The sequence below is a fragment of the Melanerpes formicivorus genome, unplaced genomic scaffold (assembly GCF_026170545.1).
Source record: "Melanerpes formicivorus ecotype bairdi unplaced genomic scaffold, bMelFor1.0.p_v2 SCAF_22, whole genome shotgun sequence".
Taxonomy (NCBI): domain Eukaryota; kingdom Metazoa; phylum Chordata; class Aves; order Piciformes; family Picidae; genus Melanerpes; species Melanerpes formicivorus.
Window position 1 is genome coordinate 941818 of NW_027142374.1, and position 12383 is coordinate 954200.

Here is a 12383-nt window from a genome sequence, read left to right on the forward strand (position 1 = left end):
TCTCAAGCATTTCTTCTTAATCTCCAGTCTGAGTCTCCCCTCTTCTAGCTCAAAGCCATTGCCCCTCATCCTATCACTACACACCCTTGCAAAAAGTCCCTCCCCAGCTTTCTTGTAGCCCCCCTTTAGTTACATGAAATCACAGAGCAATGCTTTGACCTTGCAGAAGATTCAACCCTTTCTTGAGCTTTAGAGGTCAGTTGCCAGGAAAGCCTTGAAAGGTTGCTTTGCTCAAAGTTTTGTGGACCCTGTTCAGCTACTTGGACCCACAGAGAAGCCCTCACCTCTGGCTGGGTCTGGTTGTGCCTCTGGAAGCCAGGAGCTCTGGGTTTGGGGAGGCTGTAGAGCTGTGTGGTGTGCGGCAGGAAAGCCAGCTTCTCAGGAGGGCAGGGAGGACTGCTCCTACTAATTCTTGGCACCTAAGCAAACTTTACCAAGTCTGAAGCTGTGCTCTGGATCCATGAGAGTCAGCAGAAGTTGCCATGTGCATCTCCCCAGGCTGAGGAACGTTGTGTGCAGCCTGGGTGCTGTACTCAAATCACTCCGGAGGGAGAAAAAGACAAACCACAAAGGCTAATTAATAATGATGTGCAATTCAGCAAGTCCTCCAGCTGGACATCATGAGGGATAAAGGGGAGGGGTGGGAGGTGGTGTTTAAAGTAGAGTAAGTGGATGTGAAGGCCAACCTCCTGGCTTTAGTGAAGCTGTCGCAGAGCTACACCCCTTGAGATGTGTGACAGCACCCCAGGGCCACCTGGCACACATTGTTTGTTGCTGCTGGATTTGTGCCATGTTTTAAGAAAGGATTAGCATCAGGGCACTCTTTCTCCCCTGCCTAGGGCTGCACCAAGGCCCATTGGTTGTTAGGTGTGCAAACGACAGCCAGGAGTTACTTTGCTCCCGACTCGCAAAGAGACTTTGCTGGGATGTCACCAGCCACGGCCTCTGCATAGCACAAAGGTGAGTGAGCAGGAGGGCTGGAGCAGGAGGGGTAGGGGGTGGTTCCACTCTGCTCCAGGCAGGATCCAAACACCCTCTCACTGACCTCTGTGTTTGCCAGCAGAGCGTGGAACAATTGCCCAACACCTGCCCTGGGTGATCTGGAGGCTTTGCCTGGTGGTGTCTGTGGTGGATTGAAAATTCCACACACACACACACCCCCCAACATTGACTTTGGCAAACCAGATCACCTGGAGGTAAATGAAAGCTGTATTCACAGGCAAAACTACAATCTACAGTGAAATCCAATGAAAAGGATAGGATAGGATGGGATGGGATGGGATGGGATAGGATAGGATAGGATGGAATGGAATGGAATGGAATGGAATGGAATGGAATGGAATAGAATAGAATAGAATAGAATAGAATAGAATAGAATAGAATAGAATAGAATAGAATAGAATAGAATAGAATAGAATAGAATTAACCAGGTTGGGAAAGACCTTGGAGATCATCAAGTCCAACCTATCACCCAACACCATCTGATCAACTAAACCATGGCACCAAGTGCCTCATCCAGGCTCTTCTTAAACACCTCCAGTGATGGTGACTCCACCACCTCCCTGGGCAGCACATTCCTTGAGTCCTGTGTCCAGTTCTGGGCCCCTCAGTTTAGGAAAGATGTTGAGTTACTGGAAGGTGTCCAGAGAAGGGCAACAAAGCTGGGGAGGGGTCTGGAGCACAGCCCTGTGAGGAGAGGCTGAGGGAGCTGGGGTTGCTTAGCCTGGAGAAGAGGAGGCTCAGGGGAGACCTTCTTGCTGTCTACAGCTACCTGAAAGGAAGTTGTAGCCAGGTGGGGGTTGGTCTCTTCTCCCAGGCAACCAGCACCAGAACAAGAGGACACAGTCTCAAGCTGTGCCAGGGGAGGTTTAGGCTGGAGGTGAGGAAGAAATTCTTCCCAGCAAGAGAGATTGGCCATGGGAATGTGCTGCCCAGGGAGGTGGCAGAGTCCCCATCCCTGGAGGTGTTCAAGAGGGGATTGGATGTGGCACTTGATGCCATGGTTTAGTCATGAGGTCTGTGGTGACAGGTTGGACTCGATGATCTTTGAGGTCTCTTCCAACCATGGTGATTCTGTGATTCTGTGAAACCTGCTGGGGGTGCCTCAATGCCCCCACCCAGATCATTGCTAAAGACATTGAAGAGAACAGAAGTACAGAAACAAACCCAAACCCAAAGCCAGTCTTGTGAGAAGGGTTCTCAGTTTCACATCCAACCCCTTTTGGTCAGTGGAACCTTAAACACTGTCAGCCCCTCTGCTGCAGGGTTTACCCAAACCTACTCCTGCATATTCATCCATCACAGCAGTAGCTGTCAGCTGAGGCAGCCTCCAGAACACACAGCAAGAGCCAGCTAACAGCTTTGAGACTCCTGCAAGTGCTTAGAACGACTTGACTCATTTAATTGCTTGAATGCAGCCAAAATCCACTTTAATAACAGCCTTGTCTCTGAAGAATATGTCCCACACAGCACCCCAACAGAAATACTCTGTTTGACACAGCAAAGTGAAGCTGCTCCTCTGGCAGATGCTCCCCTACATATGTAGTGATTTCACCACAGATTTCTCTCCCTCCTTTCACAGAGAGCTCAGAAAGACTCAGAACACAACCCCAGAGCTGCTCAGACTGAGCCAGATTGACATCAGGCACTCATTTTACCCCTTTGGTTGTGCCTGGAGAGATGTGCAACATTTCTGCTCTTGTTGACAGAAGCAACGTGGGAGGCAAGGGCAGGGCTGAGGCAGCTTCACCTCCTGATGCACTGCTGCGTGTGGGGAAATTTGTATCCCTCTGCATTAGTATCAAAGTCAGAATCAGGCCAGAGATCCTTGGGGTTTTGGTCTGCATTACATTATAGAATCCTTAAGGTTGGAAAAAGACCTCTAAGATTCACCAAGTCCAACCCAACACCACCATTCCCAATAAACCATGCCCCAAAGGTCCAGGTCCACTCATATCTTGAACACCTCCCGGGATGGGGACTCCACCACCTCCCTGGGCAGCCTGTGCCAATCCCTGACAACTCCTTCAGCATAGAAATTCAGGACAGACTGAGGGAGTTGGGGCTGTTCAGTCTGGAGAGGAGAAGGCTCTAAGGTGACCTAATTGTGGCCTTCCAGTATCTGAAGGGGGATCCAAGAAAGCTGGGGAGGGACTTTTTAGGGTATCAGGGAGTGATAGGACTGGGGGGGATGGAGCAAAACTAAAACTGGGTAGATTGAGATTGGATGTTAGGAAGAAGTTGTTCCCCATGAGGGTGGTGAGAGACTGGCACAGGTTACCTAGGGAGGTGGTGGAAGCCTCCTGCCTGGAGGTGTTTGCAGCCAGGCTGGCTGTGGCTGTGAGCAATCTGCTGTAATGTGAGATGTCCCTGCCCATGGCAGGGGGTTGCCATGGTTGCCCATGGCAGGCTGATCCTCGAGGTCCCTTCCAACCCTAACAATTCTATCATTCTATGATGCTATGGTTGGATCCAAGAGATGCTCATTGTCTGCTGTTGATCAGCTATGGGCCTTGCATTTGGGTCTTTGCAGGCATTGTGAACCTCAAGCACCATCCTCCTGGCAGCTGTCCATCCGTCCTTGCCATGCAGGGAAGGAAACTTGCTCTACATCTTCTCCCATTGAGCTCTGCTCGAGGGCAACACAAGAGCTCTGTGTTGGTACTGACACCTCTGCAGGATCATGTGAAGCCTGGGGCTCGTTCTTCAAGCCCTGAACCCTGTGCTTTTCCCCTCTCTGAGAAGCTCAGTGGTTTTGGGGGCAGCAGCAGAGCAAGAGGTCATCTCTACCACAAAACCCTTCTGAGGATGCTCGCAGTCAGTGCTCGGAAAAGGAACCTGGTAAACATTAGAAGAAGGTTGTGTAACTGCTTGGCTTTGTGGTCTGCTGGAGTTTTGCATGGGTGGGCACTGTGGTGTGAACCTACTTTCAGTTCCACTGATGTTCTTGCCTTTGAGTCCCCTTCTCAAAGATCCTGACAGCCACCCCCGGCCTGCACATTCTTACTACTGTTTCACACGCTGCAGGAGGGAACTGGAGGGGATTCAGCCTCCTGCACCAAATCCAGGCAGTCCCTTAGGAACTCTCTCTGCAGCATGTGGCACTGCCACAGACCTTTGTGGTCCAGGGGGGTTAGTGAGTAAAGGTGGGAGGGGGTTGTGTGTGCAGCAGTGCTGAGGCTCACTGCTGCACTATGGAATTGTCAGCTGCAGGAAGTCAGCTCAGCTCAGCTCTTGGAGAAGGAAGGGGAATTCACTGCTCAGGAAGCCAGGAAGAGCTCCTGCTCCCCAGGAATTGCATTGCAGTCTAGGAATTGAATGGGGCTGTAGAAAGACTGGGGATTGAATGGGGCTGTGGGCCTGCACAAGGAATAGTGTGGCCAGCAGGAGCAGGGAGGTCATTGTGCCCTGTGCTCAGCACTGGTTAGGCCACAACTTGAGTCCTGTGTCCAGTTCTGGGCTCCTCAGTTTAAGAAGGACATTGCCAGGGGAGGTTTAGGCTGGAGGTGAGGAGAAAGTTCTTCACTGAGAGAGTTGTTAGCCATTGGAATGTGCTGCCCAGGGAGGTGGTGGAGTCACTGTCATCCCTGGAAGTGTTGAAGAGGGGATTGGATGTGTCACTTGGAGCCATGGTTTAATTAGTCAGGAGGTGTTGGGTGACAGGTTGGACTTGATGATCCTTGAGGTCTTTTGCAACCTTATTGATTGCATGATTCTATGATTCTAAGATTGGGGATGGAATGAGGCTGTGGGAAGACTGGGACTTCATGATGGGTTCACCTTGGCCAGATGCCCACCCAGCTGCTGTCCCTTTGCCTCCTCCTCAACATGAGAGGGAAGAAGATAAGATCGAAAAGCTCATGCCTTGAGATAAGGACAGGCAGATCGCTCACCAGCTACCTCCACAGGCAAAACAGACTCAGCCTGGGGAAAAAAGGATCTGGAGATCCTGCAGCCTCACCTTGAGGTACAAACCACTCTGGGATGTTACTGCTCGGGATATTAGAGCTGGCAGAGTGGTTTTGCTTCCTGGTTATCTTTAGTTGTGTCCACCAGCTGTGTGCACCTCTGGACCTTTACTCTTCCCAGCAACAGAAGTGCCTCATTTCAGCAGTCATGCAGTTGAAACCACTTGACCTCTACAAGGTGTCCTAAGCAACTGGACACAGGCAGCAGGAGAAAGCCAGTGTCCTGCCTTCCAGATCACAGAATCACAGAATGCCTCGGATGGGAAGGCACCTTCAATATCATCCAGTTCCAAACCCCCTGCCATGGGCAGGGACACCTCCCACTAGTCCAGATTGCTCAAAGCCTCATCCAAGCTGGCCTTGAACACCTCCAGGCATCCAGAACCTCCCTGGGCAGCCTGTGCCAGTGTCTCACCACCCTCACTCTCAAGAATTTCTTCCTAATCTCCAGTCTCAGTCTCCCCTCTTCCAGCTCACAGCCATTCACAGAATCATAGAATTAATAAGGTTGGAAAAGACCTCAGAGATCATCAAGTCCAACCTGTCACCCAACACCTCCTGACAACTAAACCATGGCTCCAAGTGCCACATCCAATCCCCTCTTGAACACCTCCAGGCATGGGGACTCCACCACCTCCCTGGGCAGCACATTCCAGTGGCCAATTACTCTTTCTGGGAAGAACTTTCTCCTCACCTCCAGCCTAAAACACACAGTGTCACTACAAGCCCTTGGCAAAATTGTCCACCTACATACCCCCCAGATCTCTCCACCTATACACCCCCCTAGATCTCTCCACCTATGCACCTACCAGATCTCTCCACTTATACATCCCCCAGATCTCTCCACCTACCCACCCCCCAGATCTCTCCACCTATACACCCCCCAGATCTCTCTACCTATACATCCCCAGATCTCTCCACCTATACACCCAGGTCCAACAGGATCCGGATCGCGGCTGGCTGCTGGCCTGAGGTGTGCCCTGGGGAGGCTGGTGCTGGTGGAACCAGCTGGGATGCATTCTGGGTTTGCTTTCCTTTCTCTCAAAGCCCTGCTGCCAGTAGGGTTTCCCCAGCTCACTCTCTGAGGGCTGGCAGCACTCCACTGCCATGTGGGCAGAGTTTCTTGTGGCTCAGCACTATGGGTCATCATTTCTTGACAGCTGCACGTTCATCTTCCCCTCCCTGAGTGCTGGAGGGGAAATTATCCTGTTTTCTCTCCCTCTGGTTACTGCCATTTGGGTATTTTCCTGTCTGGGGTTTTTGTTTCCTCACTGTGTTTTGCAGCAAATGGCCATTTCAGGGTGCAAGGCTCCCTGACTGCATCACCTCTGTGTAATAGTTCCCTCCAGGTGTGCAGGAAGGGTTTAGGGCAAAGATTTTTCCACTCCAGAAGGCAGGTTGCTTTTCTGCTAAGGAGGGAATGAAAGCCTCTGGGGGTTGGTGACTCATCCAGGGGAGTGAGGGGAAATCACAGAATCATAGAATCAACCAGCCTGGAATAGACCTCAGAGATCATCAACTCCAACCTGTCACCTAAGACCTCATGACTACTAAACCATGGCTCCAAGTGCCACATCCAAGCCCCTCTTGAATGACAGTGACTCCACCACCTTCCTGGGCAGCATATTCCAATGGCTAACAACTCTCTCTGGGAAGAACTTTCTCCTCACCTCCAGCCTAAACCTCCCCTGGCACAGCTTGAGACTGTGTCCTCTTGTTCTGGTGCTGCTTGCCTGGGAGAAGAGACCAACCCCTTCCTGGCTACAACCTCCCTTCAGGTAGTTGTAGAGAGCAAGAAGGTCTCTCCTGAGCCTCCTCTTCTCCAGGCTAAACAACCCCAGCTCCCTCAGCCTCTCCTCACAGGGCTGTGCTCCAGACCCCTCCCCAGCTTTGTTGCCCTTCTCTGGACACATTCAAGAGTCTCAATGTCCTTCTTAAACTGAGGGGCCCAGAATTGGACACAGGACTCAAGGTGTGCCCTAACCAGTGCTGAGCACAGGGCAGAATGACCTCCCTGCTCCTGCTGGCCACACTGTTCCTGATGCAGGCCAGGATGCCATTGGCCTTCTTGGCCACCTGGGCACACTGCTGGCTCCAGTTCAGCTGCTGTCAACCAGCACCCCCAGGTCCCTCTCTGCCTGGCTGCTCTCCAGCCACTCCGACCCCAGCCTGTAGCACTGCATGGGGTTGCTGTAGTCAAAGTGCAGCACCTGGCACTTGGACTTGTTCAGTGCCATCCTGTTGGACTCTGCCCATCTGTCCAGCTTGGCAAGGTTGCTCTGCAGAGCTCTCCTACCCTCCAACAGATCAACTCCTGCTCCCAACTTGGTGTCATAAATGGGAGAAATAGTGGGACAAATGTCCTCCCCTGCCTGGGCTTACAAAGAGCTGCTGCAGAAAGGAAAGGGTTTTAAAGGTTGAGCCTGGTGAGGAGGTAGGAGAGAATTTGGGGTTGAGGCTGTGGTGCTCCCAGCTGTGTGAGGTGCTGGCCCACCAGCCAGCTCCAGCTGTGGAGGTTCTGCATTTGTCATGCACACTAGGACTGCTGCACAGAACAAGGGGACACAGTCTCAAGCTGTGCCAGGGGAGGTTTAGACTCGAGATGAGGAGAAAGTTCTTCACTGAGCGAGTCATTCGTCATTGGAATGTGCTGCCCAGGGAGGTGGTGGAGTCCCCATCCCTGGAGGTGTTCAAGAGGGGATTGGATGTGGCACTTGGTGCCATGGTTTAGTAGTCATGAGGTCTGTGGTGCCAGGTTGGACTTGATGATCTCTGAGGTCTCTTCCAACCTTAGTGATACTGTGATACTGTGGTAAAAGGAGCTGCTGGAGTGTTTCAGGACTCCCACCTCTCACAGCAGCCTCTCCACTGCTCAGGCATGGACTCAGTAAGCTGTGAGCTGGGGCTGGGGTGCCAGAAGCCTTCTCCTTCTGGATGGGTGTTTTCCTTGGTCTCTGCAGCTGCAGCTCCTTTGCTTTGCAGTGCTGGGAAAAGGGAGCAGCCGCAGCAGCCAGGATTTAGTCCAGGAGGTAGCTTCCCATGCTGGCAGGATGGTTTCCATAGCAGCAGGGATGGATGTCTTCTGTTTTCACTTCTGCATGGGCTGTTTCCTTTGAATGTCACCAGCATGGCAGTGCTGAGCAGGTCTTGCTGCTCAGGTCTCTACAGAAGGTGTGTCCTCCCCTCCTTCCTGGGGCCTGTGCATGCCTCTGAGGTGGTGTGGTGGGTTTGGAAGGATAAGGCTGAGAAGCCTCCTCCCTTCCCCCTTGTAAAGTAAAAGGGAAAAAAAAAATTGAAGGGAAAGGAAAAAAAAACTCGCAAGCTGAATTAGCAAAGCAGTGGAGCTATATTTACAAAGCGATGTAGGGTTTGCAGGGAATTATTTACAAATTTACAATATCTACAATATATACAAAGATATACAACAGAGTAACACAGAAATGAGAGTGCCCCCCTCGGCAGAGAGGGGTCCCCCACCTCCGCTCTCCCCTCTCTTCCCCCCCTTTCCCCAGAATGGGATAGAAAGAGAAAGAGAAGAGAGGAAAAAAAAGTTAGAAGCAGTTCGTGTTAATTGGAAAGGAGTTAATATACAGGCCTGGTATCTTATCGGCCTCAAGGCCGAAGCCTTGGCAGAAAGCCCAGGACAGAAAGCTGTTGCCTGAAGAAGAGGCGGAAGCAAGACTGACTGAGAAGTGCTGGAAATGTCCAGTATAGTCCCAGCTCAGAAGTGCTTCCTCCCACTCATCCAATGAAATTAGTTTAGACTATTCCTTCCGTTTACCAACTTCCGTCCACCATATTCCCTTTCTTAAGGGGGCAACGTCAACCGGCCACAGTCCACCCCTTCTAAACAATTTCATTGGCTGTTCATACTGTCTATCCAATCCAAAACGATATTTACAGTTCGTGAGTAAAGTTCATAGTCCATTCCGGCTATGCTCAGATGTAGATGATTCAAAAGTCCAAGAAAATCAGAAAATGAGAAAAAATGGAAAACAGTTCATTTCTTCGCCGACGAAGCGAAGAAAAGGGAAACAGGGAATCTCAGGGTCTCTTAGTTGACTCAGGGCTCTCAGGGATCTCAGGGTTCGTGCACCGTAGACTCCTCGTTGATTCTTCCTTTGGACGCGATGTAGCTATACAACAGTTTGAAATTAACCTCTTTCAGCTAAAGTTAAATTTCTTTGTGGAATACACTGAATTTCACCATTCTCTTGCATTACCCAATAAGTGTGACCCGGACCTTCAGCTGAAACCACCCCTCGGACAGGTTTAGCCTCTCCTGAGGGTGAAAATACCCAAACAGTTTTACCTAACAGATTCTTTTCTCTAACAACAGGAACTCTATCACCTTCTACTTTCCGTAGCAAATCTGAATGTGCAGGTCCAGCTCGGTTCACTGAACCTCTACTATTTACCAGCCAGGTTGCTTGTGCTAAATGTTTTTCCCAGTTTTTCAAAGATCCACCTCCCATGGCTTTGAGAGTGGTCTTCAACAAACCGTTGTAGCGTTCAATCTTCCCTGAAGCTGGTGCATAGTAGGGAATGTGGAATATCCACTCAATACCGTGCTCTTTTGCCCAGTTCTTTACAAGGTTGTTCTTGAAATGAGTTCCGTTGTCTGACTCAATCCTCTCTGGAGTTCCGTGTCTCCACAGGATCTGTCTCTCCAGACCGAGAATGGTGTTGCGTGCAGTTGCATGTGGAACTGGATAAGTTTCCAACCATCCAGTGTTTGCCTCTACCATAGTAAGCACGTATTGCTTACCAGAACGAGAACGTGGTAGAGTGATGTAGTCAATCTGCCAAGCTTCACCATACTTGTACTTGGACCATCTGTCACCATACCACAAGGGTTTAAGTCGTTTTGCCTGCTTAATAGCAGCACAAATGTCACAGTCATGGATGACTTGTGTGATAGCATCCATGGAAATGTCTATGGATCTGTCACGAGCCCATTGGTATGTTGCATCTCTGCCTTGATGTCCTGACGAATCGTGAGCCCACCGAGCTAAGAATATCTCACCTCGGTGTTTCCAGTCGAGATCAAGATTAGAGTCCATGTCTACTTGAGAAACTCTTGCAGCTAGATCTGCCTGATGGTTGTGTTGTTGTTCCTCAGTAGCTTTGCTCTTAGGAATGTGAGCATCGATGTGTCTCACTTTCACTGGAATTCTCTCGATTCGATCAGCAATGTCCTGCCATAGGTTGGCTGCCCAAATGGGTTTTCCTTTTCTCTGCCAACCACTCTTCTTCCAGTTCTTTAGCCAACCCCATAGAGCATTGGCTACCATCCATGAGTCGGTGTAGAGATAAAGCTTTGGCCATCTCTCACGTTCAGCTACGTCGAGAGCTAGCTGGACAGCTTTTACCTCTGCGAACTGACTGGATTCTCCTTCTCCATCTTTCGCTTCTGCAACTCGGCGTGTTGGACTCCACACTGCAGACTTCCACCTTCGCTTGTTCCCAACAAGACGACAGGAACCGTCTGTGAACAAAGCATATTTCTTTTCATCATCAGAAAGGTCATTGTAAGGAGGAGCTTCCTCAGCACGAGTTACTTTCTCCTCTGGAGGTTTAGCACAGTTGATACCTTCAGGCCAACTTGAGATCACCTCCACTAGACCAGGTCTTTCAAGATTTCCCATTCGAGCTCTCTGTGTTATCAGAGCCATCCACTTAGACCATGTTGAGTCTGTGGCATGATGTGGTGTGGATCCTTTGCCTTTGAACATCCAATTCAAAACTGGTAATCTGGGAGCTAGAAGAAGTTGTGATTCAGTTCCAATCACTTCAGAAGATGCTTTTACTCCTTCATAGGCAGCTAAAATTTCTTTCTCTGTTGGAGTATAATTAGCCTCTGAACCTCTGTAACCTCGACTCCAGAAACCAAGAGGTCGTCCACGTGTCTCACCTGGAGCTTTTTGCCACAAGCACCAGGTTGGACCATTGTCACTTGCAGCCGTGTACAAAATGTTCTTAATGTCTGGACCATCTCGGACAGGTCCCAGACCCATTGCTTGAATTACTTCTTGCTTTATCTGGTCAAAGGCTGCTTGTTGTTCAGGTCCCCAGTGGAAATGGTTTCTCTTTCGAGTCACATCATACAGAGGTTTCACAATCTGACTGTATCCAGGAATGTGTAGTCTCCAAAATCCCACTATCCCCAAGAAACGTAGGGTCTCTTGTTTGTTTGTGGACTTGCCATGGTAGAGACTCTATTTACCACATCCACTGGAATGTGTCGGCGTCCATCCTGCCACTTCACTCCCAGAAATTGAATCTCTGTGGTAGGTCCTTTCACCTTGTCTCGCTTGATGGCAAAACCTGCATTCAGAAGAATGTCAATGATTTTGTTACCTTTCTTGAAGACTTCCTCAGCAGTTTTACCCCAGACGATGATATCATCGATGAACTGGATGTGTTCTGGAGCACCGCCTTTCTCCAGAGCATCGTGGATCACTGCATGACAGATGCTTGAGCTGTGGATCCAGCCCATTGGCAGCCTGTTGAAAGTGTACTGGATTCCTCTCCAGGTGAAAGCAAACTGAGGCCTGCATTCCTCTGCTATGGGAATAGAGAAAAATGCATTAGCAATGTCTATGGTGGCATACCATTTGGCCTCTTTGGATTCCAGCTCATACTGAAGCTCCATCATGTCTGGTACTGCTGCACTCATAGGTGGTGTCACTTCATTCAGGGCTCGGTAGTCTACTGTCAGACGCCAGTCTCCATTCTGCTTCCGCACAGGCCACACTGGACTGTTGAAAGGTGAATGAGTTTTGCTGACGACTTTCTGACTCTCCAACTGACGAATCAGATTCTGAATGGGCAACAAAGAGTCACGGTTGGTTCTGTATTGTCTGTGATGCACAGTCTGAGAAGCAACCGGCAATTTAATGTCCTGTATCTTATGTTGTCCCACAACTGCAGATTCATCAGAAAGTTCAGGTCTGGCAGACAGCTTCAATTTTTGTCCATCAATTTCTATTGAAGCTACTCCAAAAGCCCATTTGTAACCTCTAGGGTCCTTGAAACGCCCTTCTCTCAGAAAATCAATTCCCAAAATACAAGGTGCGTCAGGTCCGGTCACAACTGTATGCTTCCTCCATTGTTTTCCAGTTAAACTTATATTAACCTCTACCTTACTTAACTCTTGAGATCCACCAGTGACTCCCAGAATAGTTATAGACTCTGATCCCTGATAATTTGATGGTATTATGGTGCACTGAGCTCCTGTGTCAACCAAGGCCCTGTACTTCCGAAATTGTGAAGTGCCAGGCCACTGGATGTACACATCCCAATAGATTCTGTTATCTTTGTTATCCCTCTCCTCCCCCTGGCGGGAGGCAGGGCACCCCTAGTTATGGGGAACATGCGCACATGTGCATTGCACATAGTTTGCAGGGTTATAAC